Genomic DNA, 12,001 nt, shown 5'->3' with positions numbered 1-12,001 from the left:
CTTCTCTTAATTCAGAGAAGTGTACAATACTTAAGAGTCGGTATTTATTTGCATTATTACTTGCGTGTATCAGCATTTGAATGACATGCTCTGAGGAAAAGCGTATGTGACGTTTTAACAGTGTGAATCCTGCTCTGATGAAAAACTGCAACATTCTAAGTTCTTACTGATCTCTCTCTCTCTCTCTCTCTCTCTCTCTCTCTCTCTCTCTCTCTCTCTCGTGTGCCATACGGTCCAGTGATGTATAGTGAAATGTGAAAGTGCGTGGTAACTACGACCTATGGCTCAATGGCTAACATAAAAAAATATACGACTGATGGGTCACTTTACGTATTACATTCTGAGCCTGAAACAAATACACATTTATTTTACATTGACCACTGACTTTGAAGAAAACTATAAGCTTAAGTAGAGGTTCAAATTTGGGTATAATATGCGATTACAAAGTATATTAAATATTATATGATCTGTCGCCTAAATCAGAAACCTCAAAACTAAGAAAAGGAAGAATTTTGCCATTTAAGGAAGCTGATTATTAATAAAAAAGCGTCAAGATGATTTTAAGCTCGCCAGCTAGGAATTTTAGTTTCTTAATTTTTAGTTTGGCAAATTTTAATCTGATAAGTTTATTGAGTATATGCAGACCTGTGGGCAGCCTTTTCATTCACATTAACTGCAGAGATTTGGTTTGAAGCAACACAGCCAGGAAGAAAGATATCCTTATAAAAAATTATACCTATGAGGTAGCCAAAGGGATCAAATGAAAGGGCAGGTGATTAGGCTTAATGAGAATGAATGAGTACCTTAAACTCTCAGTCAGTCCTAGGTTTTTTTTTTTCTGCCGCTTATCGCTCTTCACAGTTCTGGCAACTTACTGATGTTGAAAAATCCGAGTTGTACAGTGGTTCAAGGATCATATTAAGCTGCAGGTCTTGGTATAACCAATTTAAAGAAGCTCGCAGAGTCACTGACACTCCCCATACTTGACTATGGTGATGCTGTTCTCCAAGAAGTTTCGCACGAAAGCTCACACAGGACAGAACCGACGGTCAATGCTTGTGTGCGATATATTTCTGACGTACGCTACTTTGACCATATCACTCCTGCCTACGAACTGTCATCATGTCTGCGTGCTGATAAGCGTAGAAACTCTACCCTCTCGTCTCCTCAAGTCACTGCACTTTCTATTATTTGTCTTCAACTCTTACAATACCATCTGAATAGTGCAGGATAAATACTCGTTCTCAACGAAGTAAAATCACTTCTGCACCCTCACATAACACTGCCATGTTCTCTAAATCATTTTCTGTATCAGGAACCCGACTTTGGAACAGTCTTCGTCAAAAAATCAAGGAAACTACATTCCTTCAGAATTGAAAAAGACAGTTAATGGCCAACCTTCTATCACAATAGCTATCACTCACAAATACTTGCCTGCAGCTCATTCTCGTCAATCCTCAATCCCCTCCCCCCCCCCCCCCCAACTTTTCCCTTCCACGTGTTGGCAGAGTTCTTTATTTGAATTCTGTTCTTTCCAAACAGCCACTGTCACTGTCACTTGAATGTTCTCCTCTTTCTTTATCCCTTCTGCTTCTATAATATTAAATGTAGCATATTTGAATACTCAAATATGCTATACTAATCTATATAATTCTTATTGCCCTAATTATTATTAGCATCTACTATTGTTTTCATTCTTCTTCTTCTTCTTCTTCTTTTATTATTATGAATGTTTTAGTAATATCTTTGGTATGTGTTGTTCCTAGCCAGATATAAGAGAGGGCCTTAAGGTCCTAATCTTTCAGGCTAAATATACAATACATAAATAAATAAATCAGTTGATCACCTCTTCAACAAACGCTCCAAGGTTCATAACTAACATTTTCAGCAGGCTGCGAAACAAGGGCCACAGGGAAAACAGAACTGATGCGATTAGAAGCTTTTGGAATGTGGTATTACAGGATGCAGTTGGACATCAAACGAATTGATCGAGTAATGAATGAATACATTCTGTTATGGATCACTGAGAAAAAAAACAGTTAATAAATGACATAATTAATCAAATAAGAAATAGGTTGGGGAACTAGTATGACACAAGCCATTGCTGAAAAGTGTAACTGGATTCATGGTGAAAAGAAAGTGTCTCAGGCATATGGCTAGATACGAGTATGTATGCTTGGTCGTAGATGATGTGGGATGCAGCACTTATACTGAAACAAAGAGAATAGCTGACAAGCATCAAACCTATCTTGGATGCCCGATGCTGTGCCATCGCACGAAATCTCACGGTACCCAGGAGCTGCTAACGATTCACAGCACACGGGAAGAACTGTGCGAGATACTGCGCCACTGGTCACCAGAGGAAGATTTGTTGAGGAAATCGGACCTATTCTCGGCACAGCTATACTTTTAAAACACTCCTAATAACGGTCACCTCCCTCGTTTTGATCCGTGAGGCAAGCTTAAAATATTTACTACGCCAAAACCAATTATAAACACGCAATAGCAATATAACTGCACTCGAGAATATTCCAGGCTCCGACCACGGAACCGGAAAACGTACAACGCTAGCAGTCAAAGCATTAAGCCTCACTGATTCCTTGAAACTTCTGCAGAAAAATCCACTATCAAAAAATCTTTCACGTTTCCATGGAAACAAAGAGTTTATTTACTTCAATTACACCTCGCCTAGCTGGCCCTGAACCCCCTTCCACCTAGTTAATAGCTTCCTGATATTTTCTAGGTCTCTCCTGATTAAGCACGTGCGCAAGAACGTAAGTGTAACACTAGCCTCCAAAAATCGGAATACTAATCAGAAGCCCGAGCTCGCGTGCGACAAACACATTTGATACTTCTTGTAAGATTTCCGTACTGGCGAAACAATTTTATCGGTCATTACAGATCACTGAGCGCTACCTTCAGAAACATCAAACAGTTTTAAACATCACCTCTTCCGTCGAATACCGACGATTTTCCTGCAAAACACAGGAGGTCTGGTAGCCAAACGCCAGATTTTGCGAGCTACAAGCAACTGCGAAGTAGTTTAAACAGTGTTTTCAGGGTAATCAGCTCAGGGATGTAAAATGATCGGTTTTTGACTCAAACACAAACATTATCATCCGTCATCCCCTTTCCGCCGTTAGTAGCACTTGTCTGGTAACTGCTGTGTCTTTGCAGACCTTGTCATATTATTAATTCCCACGTAGCTCTGCTAGGAGGGTACCTGACCACCATGCATTGTGCACTGGTTTGCGGAGCACTGACGCAAATGGAAGATCTTAATTATGTTGTTACTCTACGTAGTCTCAGCGGCACACGGTAAGATAGTCCACGGAGTTTACGTGTAACAGACACGTTAAAAATAGTGGAATTAACCTCATTTCATGTGTAAGATCCAAAATTAAATAAAACTGTATATTACAGTACGGATTATTGAAACTGATGTCGTATCTCCCATCTCCGGTTCTACGTCTAAAAACGTGCCTTATTGAAGGTTTGAGGGAATTGCTCTTTTGCACTTTCTTCCAGATCGTTAATACGCAAATTCAGTGACTGTCAGTATGAAGTGGGGCTTGTTATTAGCACGACACTTCGATTAGAGACATGGAATTACGCAAAAGAATACAGTTTTTGTTAAAGCAAATATATTTTTTAATCTGTTCACGCTGGGTTAAAATACTCGAAGAAATAGCTTAAAAATAGGTATCATTAGAGTTGGTACAGCAGGTTCTCGAACGAAAATCTGTTGTTGACACATTTTAGGCGACAATTGTGTTAGTAGTTTCGTTTTCCCTACATGGGACGTATGATGTAGAGCTTAAGATGACACAAAGCTTTAGCAATTATTTGGACTGGTGTTTTGTTCCTCATGACGACTGTGACATTCTGCCCCCTGTTTGACCAGCTCAGACATTTCTGAGAAAGAGACCTAGGATGAGCACACGAAGTGGCAGCCCTAATTCCCAATTAGTTCCACGTGGGAGCGGACAGACAGGCTGCAACTGCAAACCCTAGGCTAGTCAGCAGCGGGAGTGTGGGATCGGAGGTGCGCGGCCTGAGAGGGGCGCAATTTCTCGCCGTAATCGGATCACCGGCGGGTGAGTCTGCGGCCGCGGCGTCAGCGGCTGCTGAGCAGGCGCGCCGCTGACTGCACGGTACACAGGCCGCGATAGACCAACAAGTCTGGCAACGGCGGCGCGGGAAACTTGGTTGCCACAGTGCGCGCCTTCTGCACGGAGGTGCGGAACAGCGGAAGATTCTTACCTCTGCGGCATCATTAAAACGTACATACACCTGCAGTAAATATCGGTTCTTTTCTGCGACTATAACGTGAAGAGGACCCAAACGCTTAGTTATTTTACCTGCGGATATTTGCCAGTTAACAATTATGCATGTTCGAAGCTTTTTTTTCTTTCATATTGAACATCATCCAAGCATGATTTCTGTCGGTCACTTCTAGAAGTTCACATTTTTTATGTCTGCGCAATAGCTAGTACAATTTACACCAGCCACGCATGGCTTTTGAGAAAAGAGTTCAGCGGCAAACTCAGATGAAACTCAGGGAACCGTGACCACTGTAATTACAATAAAGAAAGACACCGTCTGGGTCATGTACGAAGTGAACCAGTTGTGTTTTTTCTCTTTATATACAATGGTGTCCAAAATTAAAGCTACAAACCGAATTTCCTCGTCTCGTGTCTAGTGCACGGTATAATCATACAAACTGTCGATAGACGTCCGTACAACGGTGACCTGCACGGGCAACCAAGCCATCGATGACGTCTGGGCACCTTCCTATCAAAAGGGGCAGTGTGTGCCGGGTAGACCCACATCCACAGTCTCTGTGTACACAGTTACAAAGAGGACGCTTACCAGAACTTCTGCGCTGAAAGGCCATAAGGAGAATGGAAGCAGGAGTATCGGAAACTGATGTGGCCCTTTGGCTTATCGTGAATCGTTCTGTTGTTTCTCGTATGTGGCGACAATGTATAGTGACCGAAACACTATACTTAACCCCAGGGCAGAGCCCACAATGTGTGATATCAGAAGGACAGGAGTGTTACTTGGCTGTACGGCCACGACGGTACCGCCTTAGCACTGCACGGCCTGGTATTTCACCTCGCAGCATCCACTGGACGTGTTGTATCGAGACAAACGGTGACAGAAGGCTTCGGCAGAGTGGAATGTATTATCGGAGACCTACTGTATGTGTACCTCCCATGCATCTTCACACAGAAGGGAACGTCCAGAGTGGAACACGCCACCTGGACGGTCGAAGAGTGGGCCAATGTTGTTTTCACAGATGAGTCCAGATTTAGTCTGGAGAGTGATTCTCGATAGACTCGCACCTGGAGGGAACGTGGAAAGAGGCCGACATCGAGAAGGATCCCTAATAGTGTGGTGGTGGTGGTGGTGGTGGTGGTTAGTGTTTAACGTCCCGTCGATAACGAGGTCATTAGAGACGGAGCGCAAGCTAGGGTTAGGGAAGGATTGAGAAGGAAATCGGCCGTGCCCTTTCAAAGGAACCATCCCGGCATTTGCCTGAAACGATTTAGGGAAATCACGGAAAACCTAAATCAGGATGGCCGGAGACGGGATTGAACCGTCGTCCTCCCGAATGCGAGTCCAGTGTGCTAACCACTGCGCCAAATCGCTCGGTCCTAATAGTGTGGGCAGGGATCATGTTTACCGCACGAACCCCTCTTCGTGAAATTGTAAGTTGAATCGGCAAGGTGTAACTGCTGTCAGTTATAGTGACAAGATTTGGGATCTCATCTGCGGTTGGCCGGCCGCGGTGATCTCGCGGTTAAGGCGCTCAGTCCGGAACCGCATGATTGCTACGGTCGCAGGGTCGAATCCTGCCTCGGGCATGGATGTGTGTGATGTCCTTAGGTTAGTTAGGTTTAAGTAGTTCTAAGCTGTAGGGGACTAATGACCACAGATGTTAAGTCCCATAGTGCCCAGAGCCATTTTTTTTTAATCTGCGGTTGTTGCGAGATGCTGTGGATCCAGACGTCGTTTTGATGGACGATAATGCTCGACCTCATAGAGCACGGGTGGTTGGTGCTTTTTTGCGAAACGATAAATGTTGGACGCGTGATGTGGCCTGCTCGCTCTCCAAATTTGAATCCTATAGAGCACGTCTGGGAAGCACTAGGGAGATAGGTTGCATCACGTCAGCAACCACTAACCACTCTCCAAGACTTGTGAGCAGCTCTGCAGAAAGAATGGGCGTTATTGCTTCAACATGAGATTGATGACATCATGTGCAGCATGTCTCGTCGTTGTCGGGACTGTATTGCTACGAGATGTGGTCGTACCCCACACTAAGTTATCGGAATGTGTGTGCAAATCCGTTAAGTTGGAAAAAACGAAAAACGTTTTTGTCTACTGTTATGCATATAGCAATTATTTATATTCTGTATTCTTTACAATGTCTCTTCTTTACTATCACATATTTATGCATAATAAACGCAACTTTGCATATGTACATGCACCTGATAAGTAAATTACCTATCAAATACATACGAGGAATAAATAAATAAATGATTATTTATTGTGATCGAAATTAGTCATCATTTTTGGAGCAACAGACGCATAATTAAAGAAATATAAAGCTGCTCCTCGATGAAACCCAATTACCCCAGTAGTAAGACCCTTTTGTGAATGATAACATTCTGTCGTGCTAGTTGCCGCTGAACCGATTAAAATATTCCTTTATTCTGCATTCACTACCGGACAGTTCTGCTGAATAACGAATTTCAAATGATTGTCTGAAGTACATATCAAGTATAACACAGTTAAAATTGAGAAAATAGAGGACCACTGGCTATTTAGTCGAAATAATTGGAAAAGGAGCTACATGGCATATTCCATTAAATGTTCACTGTTGGGTTACGACGCAAACATTTATTAACTCATACAATGGTAAAAATGCAATAATTTTACTATGTTCTCTTGTCAGTCCTTCCACTAAACAACCAATGAATGTTTCATATTTTTTAGACTAACCGTGTTTCAACTAATGCACATTTCAGATGATTATTTGTAAATGACTACACCACCAAAACTACGAAATGGTGAGTGCAAAGTGAGATATATTAATTCAGTCAACGGCACCCAGCACTGCAGATAGTTTAGTGGAAGGGTGCGTGCTGGCTGCGAACTTTACTGCTGGTACATGACTCTTTTGTGTCTTACATCTTTGTTCTATGGAGTCTTATTACGAAATTTCCGACTTACATTGCAATGTACACTTAGATAACTCCTTTTATCCAAACGACCGCTAAAAACTTTGAACGCAAAACAATAAAGTTGGCATGAAAGTACCAGTATTACGTAACGAAACACCTGTAAGCCGAAAATGAATTCCTGGGCAAAACATGCGAAGTTTTTTTTTTAACTAAGGCCATCTGCTCAGAGAGTTCCTGAGTAACAAACAACGGTTGGGTAATTGGGGGGGGAGGGAGGGGGGAATGAATCGAATTGATGTGAAAACAATTTTCTAAGCACAACCTGACACAAAGAATGGATCGACTGATAGGACACATCGCTATACTCATGAGACGAAGCTTGTGCAGGCTAGACTAATGTGGAGAGAGACATCAAACCGCATTTTGGATTGAAGATTGCAACAACAACAACAACAACAACAACAACAACAACACACAACGTTTTGATGACAGATTAGTGTGCTGCGAATGGTTCGGAACAGCAGACAGGTCACTTTCTGAAAATATCCTTTATTGTTGCGCGCAAGTAAGTGAAAATGTTTTCAAGGTAAATAATAAAACACAGCACGTTTCAACAAACAGGAGTTTTGTAATGTTAGACGTATGTCTCTCAGTTGCCACTTTTGCACGGCCTATGAAGGGCAGAAATTGTTGATTACACGTTAAAACATTTAGATAGATTTTTGGCGTCTTATAAAGTGATTTACTTTGGTTCTTTTTCGACCCAAGTCTGATGCACGTCACTGTGATATTAAGTAATACATAGGATAATAATATCGCATTATTTGTTGGGACTACAGCCAAAATCATAAGATTTCACTAACGTGTAACACATCAGTAATTAGCCATCATTAACATTGTTAGCGACTGTGGTCGCACGCACTCTCATATGGACGTGTTCGGTGACAAAAAAAAGTAATTCATTTGTTACTTAATGTTAACTGACTAACTACAGAACACGAACATAACTGGTGTGAAGCAGCTTACAGTGATGTGGTAAAGGTCGTTAGTGTGTTCAAGCGCTCAGAAATGTTGAAATATAACAACCCACGCCCCCGATCTTGTTTGGGTAATGGTGCGGGACGTTTCAGGCGTATAAAATAACGACGTGGAAGTACGCGAGTATCAGATGAGCGTATGTAGCATTTGTTAACAACGGCGGCAGCGGCGGCGGCGGCGGTGGTGGTGGTGGTGGTGGTGGCGGCGGCGGCGGCAGCGCTCTGCGCAAAGGGCCCAGGGCGGAGACCTGGCCTGCACTACCGGCCGGACAATAGGGACAAAGCCCGCGCCGATACAATGGCCGGCCGCGCGCCGGCTAAAAAAACCCCGTTCGACGACCGCGTGACGGCAGCCGCTCTGCCAGCCCCGAGCGGGCGCGTGCGGTGCGCGCCCCACCGCCAAGTGCGCCAAGTCTCCATCTGTTTCCCGACTCTCCGACTCTGCGTATACGAGTGCTGGAAGTCCCTCCAAGCACGATGAGAAAAAAGTACATCTTCCGTGCGTTTATCGTACGCAGAGAACAGCATATGCTGGATTCGTCATCGACTTTAATACTGTCATCCTGCTCGCGAAGACGGCATTAATGAGGAACACTTGCTTAGTTTTAAAAGGAAGTGGAGAGCTGCGAGTGTGAGTTCTCAGAAGGCGCCGTGAACTGATTCGCCATCACAACTGTCGTCACCCCTCTCGTGTTTATACAGCTCTCCACGCTTGTCTATCCTGTACAAGCCCCTTCATCTCTGCATAACTGCTGCTCGCTACATCCATTTGAATCTGCTTACTGCGTTCATGAGGATGTATTGAATAGAAATTGGGAGAAGAGGAGTTTGTGGCACAACTTGACAAGAAGAAGGGATCGGTTGGTAGGACATGTTCTGAGGCATCAAGGGATCACAAGTTTAGTATTGGAGGGCAGCGTGGAGGGTGAAAATCATAGAGGGAGACCAAGAGATGAATACACTGAGCAGATTCAGAAGCATGTAGGTTGCAGTAAGTACTGGGAGATGAAGAAGCTTGCACAGGATAGAGTAGCATGGAGAGCCTGCATCAAACCAGTCTCAGGACTGAAGACAACAACAACAATACTGCTTTCAGGTCTTGGTCTCCTTGTACAATTTTTACTCCGAATCTCTCTTTCCATACCTACGTTAACCATTCCTTGGTGCCTCTGAAATGTATCCTACCGACAATGAGCTCTTATAGTCACGTAGCGCGCACAAGTGCGAGTAGGACTGGCGTTCTGCATGTTTCGTACAAACTTATTTATGTATACGCATAACAACAACCTCGCGTGGGTCAGTCGCCTAGTGCAAACCCTTCTGGTGAGCCCCAATTGCCGGCCGGAGTGGCCGAGCGGTTCTAGGCGCTACAGTGTGGAACCGCGCGACCGTTACGCTCGCAGGTTCAAATCCTGCCTCGGGTATGGATGTGTGTGATGTCCTTAGGTTAGTTAGGTATAAGTAGTTCTAAGTTCTAGGGGATTGATGACCTCAAAAGTTAAGTCCCATAGTGCTCAGAGCCATTTGAACCACTTTTTTAGCCCCACTTCGGCGACTTGCGTGTCCATAACCTACCCCAGATATGCAACCGGCGAAACAGAACCTACTGTATAACGTGGACTCCGAACCACTTGCCGATTCTGACGACTCCTCACATCGTTAAAAGGTGAAGGTTGGGTAAAAACGAAGACTCAGAATCCGTGGTCCGAACGACATTGGAGCCCGCGAACTCTCGGTTTCCAGGAATGCGCTTTGCCTCTAGACTACCAGGCCCTGCATGTTCATCAATAGTTCGTCTATAGGGTCAGTCTGAATTTCAAATCCTCTCTACTTCGGCCATCGTTAGTTATTTTGCTACCCAAATACCAAAACCCATATATTACTTTCACTATCTCAATTTCAAGCCTGACTCTCTCGATCACATACTACTAATGTTAATTTCCTAATTATTTTTCAACGAACTACCCATTCCTATTAAATGGTATTTTAAGTTCTTTACTTTCTCTATATTACTAAGTTATCGGCACACCTTCCCCTTTTTATTTCTTCTCCCTGAACTTCAATGCCTTTTCCGAATTTGTCGTTGTCTTCCTTTACTATTTGCTCGATGTAGACACAAAATTACGTGGAGGATTGGCTACAGCTCCGTATCATTCTCTTCATAATTACCGCTTCTCTTTTATGTCGCTCAACTCATAAATGCTGTCCGACTTTTTTGCAAGTTACAGATTACCTTTAAAGGCATGTCTACAGTTTTAAAATGTTCTCGTAGCGTTCACTTATGGCCGAGATTCATGTACAAATAAGAATTAGTAAAGAACCACAGTGATATGCGCTGTTGGAGATCCCAGTACTAAGTTCATTTGAAGTCAATGTCCTTGCTCCATTACAATGAAAATTCTGCCCTGACTGTCAGCTGATAGAGAAAGAAAATCTATGTAACACGAATCTGAGGGCGAAGTTTTGAAATCTGCTGTTGCTACTACATTACTATGCATTAATACATTACTTTGGTTTATCAGTTCCATATAAGTATCTGAGCTCTGTATGATAACGATTCTTTCTCTTAAGAACAAAAAGTATGCCAACGTTTAGGACCTAATAAGTGAAGAGCGGTGCGTTTCGTCACAAGGTTATTTGGTAACAGTGATAGCGTTACGGAGATGTTTAGCAAACTCAAGTGGCACTCTCTGCAAAAGAGGCGCTTTGCATCGCGGTGTAGCTTTCTGTCCAGGTTTCGAGAGGGTTCGTCTCTGGATGAGGTATAGAATATATTGCTTCCCCCTTCTTATACGTCCCGAGGAGATCACGAATGTAAAATTAGAGAGATTCGAGCGCGCACGGAGGCTTTCCGGCAGTCGTTCTTCCCGCGAACCGTATGCGACTGGAACAGGAAAGGGAGGTAATGACAGTGGTACGTAAAGTGCCCTCCGCCACACACTGTTTGGTGGCTTGCGGAGTATGAATGTAGATGTAGATTTACTTTAAAAAACGAGTTTAAATGCAGAAAAAATTTAAGAGATACTCGCCACAGTAATGGAAGATACTAAAACCAGTTATACAAACTTAGTCAGGAGGAAGACACAATTAACGAACATAAATCTTATAATAAAAGGCGTCGCATGGTGGATAAATCTTGCCGTTCCAGTAGCGTGCGAGGTCGTACTGCGAAAAAGAACTGTTCGGTTGTGGCTAAGTATACTGAAATGTTTCAGAGGTAAAGGCCCGAGCCCAACTTCGTATATACGGATCTCTGAAACAGCTTTTAGCAATAAATTTAGCCGCTGTACGATCTCCTGACCAAGTAATATCCGCGAAATATTGCGGCATAGCCCACTCTGGATGACAGTGTGTGAGGGTAAGTGGTTAGCGCATCACTCTCTGAACTGCTTTTCTCCATCACGTGACTTCTCGAGTAGCACAAAACGCTTGGCACTATCGCGTATGGAACCAAGGTTCCCTTGGTGCAGACTACAAAGGCGGACAGGTCACGTGCAGATGCGGATGGGGACGACGTCGTACGTTTTGTTTCGTACATAATGGCCTTCCCTGAACTGCTTATTCCTATTCACAATTCCTCTGAATGCCTGAAACGGTAGGCGCCGCAGCTGCGGGCTACTCGCTCGTCAGACAAGAGCAGGTGATCCGTGAGCCGTGGCGGCCACGGCGCCTCCACCGCGGCCCTCGCAAACGCCGCCGCCTCCGTCACTAATCCGCGCTCGCCGCTCGTTAACTCGATATAACGCCGGGCTCCTAACCCTGTTACCGCCA

The 12,001-nt window shown here is 43.8% G+C and overlaps 1 protein-coding gene across 1 annotated transcript in view; it reads right to left on the bottom strand.

Annotated features, from left to right (window-relative positions):
• The window catches only part of LOC126364990 (peripheral plasma membrane protein CASK), a 1,315,013-nt gene that overhangs the window by 1,002,368 nt on the left and 300,644 nt on the right, over positions 1-12,001 (bottom strand). The gene's annotated exons all lie outside the window — the stretch shown is intronic.

This window comes from Schistocerca gregaria, chromosome 1, assembly GCF_023897955.1.
Source record: "Schistocerca gregaria isolate iqSchGreg1 chromosome 1, iqSchGreg1.2, whole genome shotgun sequence".
NCBI classification, from domain to species: domain Eukaryota; kingdom Metazoa; phylum Arthropoda; class Insecta; order Orthoptera; family Acrididae; genus Schistocerca; species Schistocerca gregaria.
The sequence above is the reverse complement of the archived record's forward strand: the minus strand, read 5'-3'. Positions and strand labels throughout refer to the sequence as shown.